Raw genomic sequence first — 5,051 nt, forward strand, 5'->3', positions numbered from 1 at the left:
CCATACACATTGAAGTTGATTGTTCTGCCATTAACTCAAGGAAACAGAACTTGAAATCTGAGCAAAATATAAACTTATATTATCATTGCTGATGATTAATTTATAAATATGCTAAAGAGTACTTGAAGTACTTCATCCCACATTTATTTCTTTTCCTTGCTTGAGGAACCGGAAGATTAAGCTAAACTGAGGCTCAGATTATGTTCATATGTTGGTGGATATGTGACAATATTTATGACCATTCCAGTAACAAATTATTTTTAAACAAAGGAAAACACCTGATTGCTGAGTATTTCACAGTTATTCATTGAGGTAATAAGAATCAAAATATAATCAGCAAAATAGATAATTTGAATTATGCAATGAATTCATGAAATAAATCTAAAGAAAATGAAAAACTTTTACATAAAAATATCTGAGGGAATCTTGAATATGAAAAAATAATCAAATTTCTGGTTTCTAGCATGCCAACTCTTAGATATCCAACAAGTAATTACCGACTAGCCAAAGCATTGTACCACCATGATAGAGCACCCATTAAAAGTCAGGAGACTATTCAGAGCCAATCACTTATCAGTGACACTGAGCTGGCTCACAGCGACCAAAAAATTCATGTCCGTGGACATGTATTGAAGTGAGACACAAAGAAAGATATCTATGAGAAATTCCTAAGCTTTAACATCTATAGTGTTGCCAAAAGCATTGCTATAGAGGAATCAAGAATAATCCTCACCTGGGGTGTCATAGAAGGAGATAGGGTATAGCCATATATAAGCAATATGATTTTATGGTTTGAAGAGGAGTATTTTCTGCCTTACTGCATTTGAGAGTTTGAGGTTTTTTATGTCCAGATATATTAGCCTACTAGAAGAATTATGAAGTGCTGAAAAAGAAAGTGTGTGTATTCCTCATATTCCATTTCTTAGTTTTCTCCAGAGATCTACTACATCTGAACTTTCTAGAATTCCCATTGCCTTTGACTCTTTCTTATTATACTGTGTCTGACTCATCCACCTGAGAGTGCAAGGTTGAGATTCATTATAGTTTGTCTGGCTCTTCTCAAAGCCTCCTTAAAATTTCTCTTGAATTTGACGTGCCAAAATTCACTGGCATTAGCATGTTTAATATTATTGTCATTCTAAATATCCTTTGAAAAGCAAGTCCCTTTTCATCTTTTAGACTAATTTCGCCTTTATTTGATCTGAGACCTTCAGGATGGCTTAAAAATTTCCGCTTTTTGACTGTCTTGAAGCTAGGAGATTTTAGACCCAAGGGATGCTCATAGGAAGAGATCAGGATGCCAGCAGTGGCACAAATACTATGCCCAGCGTGATGTGACTCAAGATCTGTTGGAACATGGAAGACAGGGTCCTCAAGGCAAGGATATCCCAGGAAAAGACTGCCCAATCCAGAGTCTTGGAAGTTCAGCAATACATCAATCAGCCAAGGCAACCTGATTGGGAGAAAGGGATTACATAATTAACAGCAAGGATGTTAAACCTGACGGAAAAGGATTGCACTGGGGAGAAGAGCTGTAGCGGCCGGAACCACTGAGGATATCTTTGGAGAGGCAATATGTCCTCAAATAAGTGAACCTTTGCCTCCAGGTGGTGTTAGTAGGTTTGATCACCCTCCCCGGAGGGAGGGTTTCACAGTGTCATCCGGCACCGATGGGAAATGGAAAAGGGCCACGTCTTCAAATGTTGGGAGTTAGCACCAATTCCCAGTGATGAAAATAGAAGTAGATGATATGCGCCATTCCAGTGACTACCTTCACCTGAATAGCAGATATCGCAGGCTTTCAATCGCAATCCCAGTTTCCTACACATCAAAAAGACACCTGACTGAAGTCATCCCGGGTGTGTTCAACTCAGTCTAGGACCCCACCTCCCAGCTCAGCTTGTGTGGTAACCCTGCTTCCTTTCCGCCACATACAGGCATACTGTAATAGCCACCTATTAAAAATGAGGGTTTGGGATTATTTGTCTGGCTCCCCCTGCCTCCCTCTCTTGGCTTTGTGTCTCTCTTCCTAGGTCTGGCCACACTGCCCTGCGCTGAGGCAAATGGCGCCCAAAGGGAAATGCCTGGGTAAGATTTCGGCGCGAGGCTGGCCGCTAGATTTGAACCTCTCAACAAAAGCACGCGAGTCCCGAGACCCAGAATATGCCTGCTACTGTCCTACTTCTGCCCGAGGAAGGTATCTGTGGCAAGAGGTTTCCTGACACCAAGAAAGAGAAGAAACTAGTGAAGGCTGGGATAGACTTACGAGGGCTCAGTGACTTGGCCGGGTGACGGTTGGCAGCGTTTATAAAAAGACCTGTACCAAATTTTTAAAGACACCGCCTGAGTGAGTTCCTTTGTGAGGAATATGTTCTGATTATAAAGCAAGAGTTAGAGTATCGCCTAATGATTTTTGTTACCAAAGCACTGTGCTTGGTTCCGGGTTGTATTCTGAATCTGTTCTGTAAAGTTCTCGAGATGCCGGTATTGACGCCGGTAAAATATCCTTGATATGTGTGTTATATGTTTGTTTTTGCTGTAATCAAAAGTGTCTCCAAGGCCCGTGATTTCGTCTGTTCATTGTTGCTGAATTAGTAAATGGTTCCCGTGTCTCGTGTATGTCTGTGTTAAAAGTTAGTGCAAAGTTTGTAAAGATAAGAATCTGGCCCCAGCAGGCTTAGAAATACTGCAAAGTTTGAAAAATTCAGTGTGTGTGTAAAAGTGTGTATTCATTATCGCAGCAGCCTGTGAGAAAAGTTGAGAGGAAGGAAGAAATAAAAAGAAAAAGGGTGGATTGAAAGGGATTTGAAAGTTTGAAAGCAAAATATATGGTATATACATTCTGAAGTGTAATACAATACTAAGAAAAAGTTAAAGCTGAATGAATATCTAGGCAGCCCCCAGAAGGCAGAGGCGCCACCAAATGGCTGGAAGTCTAAGAATTTTGACCTGGAAGGAAAAAGGAAATCATGAAACAAACTTCCTGGCTGGAGGTCTGGGGAAAGTCGTTCTCTGCCCATTGTTGACGAAGCTTTTGTTGTTCCAAATATCAAGGAATTTAGAATTAAGGGTTTGAAAATCTAGCTTTGTGATTTTCAAAACTTCTTAACTGGATGCACTAATTTTGTAAATAAAACAATTTTCTTAATGATAAGTTTTTTCCTTAAACAGAGCCTATTAGAGTAAAGAGCAATAAAAATTAAAGTTTAGATAGATGCTGCACAGAAGAAAAGAAAGAAAAAAAAAACCTAAAAAATATTAGCAGCTGGTCTGAGTTTCACTTCTTTTGAAATATTGTTACTACAATATAGTTATATTTAAACCAGCTCCATGGATGTGCGGATTTCGGTAGAAAGTTTGGGTTATTCACTATAGTGAACTTATAGGTTTTGAAGGAAAGCTTAAGAGAACTGCAAGGATTTCTTGTTGAAGGACTGACCTGGAGGGGCAATTGAGGTTTGCATAGCCTTTAGAAGGCAGCGAAGCACTTTGCAGGTGAAGAGGGTGAGGAGCTCCACCCCACCGCTCTCTGCCACCTGGGCAGCAGGAGAAAGAGAAACCTGAAATGGGTAGATTGGGCAGCAACAAACTGATGGCTAAATCTTGAAAGCGATCCCCATGTAGCACATTGAGTGAGAACCGAGAGGAAGTTTTTCCTAGGGGTGTGAGTAGGGGAGTTGCCACTTTCTCCCTCTCCCCTGGTATGCCCCCATTTTTTTCTATCTGATTACGCCAGCACAAAAAAACCGTGATTTAAAGAACATGCATTATTTTCTAGAAGAATTGATTGTTATTGTTTTAAAACATAGTGCCTTGGTTGAGAGGTGTACTTGCAAAGGTGGGATCCGCTACTTTGCAGAATAGACAATTGGTATTTTAACAAAACTTTGAATCTTCATGTGGAGTTCTGGTGATTCTGTTTAAATTGAATGTAGTCAGCCATCCCATTGCCTGAAGGGCCTCTGAAAAACAATGTTAGTTCTTGTCCTTAAATGTTTCTACAGGACAATATTTAATTTGGATATTTTTCTATCAAAAAATAGATTTAGGAGAATATCTACCTAGGTATGATAATTGTTTCAAGCCGTAACCCCACGAGACAGGCCCTTCTAATAATATATGAATCTTAAAGATTTATCAGAAATTATCAAGTGAACCTGTTATTGGAGATAAATTTCGTGCGCCAGAAGTTAATTAATTAATGCTATTTCAAGCTTCAAAGCTCGTTCTTCTGATAAGTTACTGTGATGTAATTGATTGGAAACAAACTGGGTTAAGGCTTATTTTATCCCAGGTATGTGCTGAAGGAAAGTTTTAACTGCCATGGTGTTATATATAGTTCTGTTTCTTTGCATTTTCTTCTGTAACTGCAGTAATTCATTTGCGTCATATCTGCTATTTTCAGTCTGGCTGCGGTGTAACTGCATCCCAAATGCTTAAAGTGTCTGAGACAGCTCAATATTGTCATTTGTCTGTTACTGACAATGTTTGTTTCTTTAAGGTTTTGGCATGATAAGAGGACAACAACAGAGGTCTGTAAGACTGCCGTTTGCCTGGCCTGTAAAGCAAACTCATCTCTTCACATGGTAAAGCGGTTCTGGTTTCAGCCTCTTTTCATATTTTAAAGAAGGAATCGGTCTTCGTCTGAGACTGATCTAATCTTTTATCAGCTTGATCAATCTTGACGCATGGGGCGATGGCACCCACTCTGAAAAGGAAAGTTTGAGCCTCCATCACTACAGTTTGAAGCAGCAGTTTCAAGCCAGGCACAGGTCAGAAAATGAAAAATTTACACCATCTGGCATAAATACAAAAGGGGGGACCTGAGGGGAGCCGCATTAATCTACAGGTGATAAGGGCCATGTGGCGGTGATAAGGTACACATTCAAAGACTACCTTCACCTTGAATTGGCAGACATCTAGGCATCTTAAATCCACATCCTGAGTTTCCTACATGATCAAAGACACCGACCAAGCCATCCAAGTAAGTCCGAACTTTGTCTAGGACCCCCACCTCTGTACTAAGTTCAGTAACCCTGCTTCCTTTCTTA

The sequence above is a fragment of the Sarcophilus harrisii genome, chromosome 1 (genome assembly GCF_902635505.1).
Source record: "Sarcophilus harrisii chromosome 1, mSarHar1.11, whole genome shotgun sequence".
Classification (NCBI taxonomy): domain Eukaryota; kingdom Metazoa; phylum Chordata; class Mammalia; order Dasyuromorphia; family Dasyuridae; genus Sarcophilus; species Sarcophilus harrisii.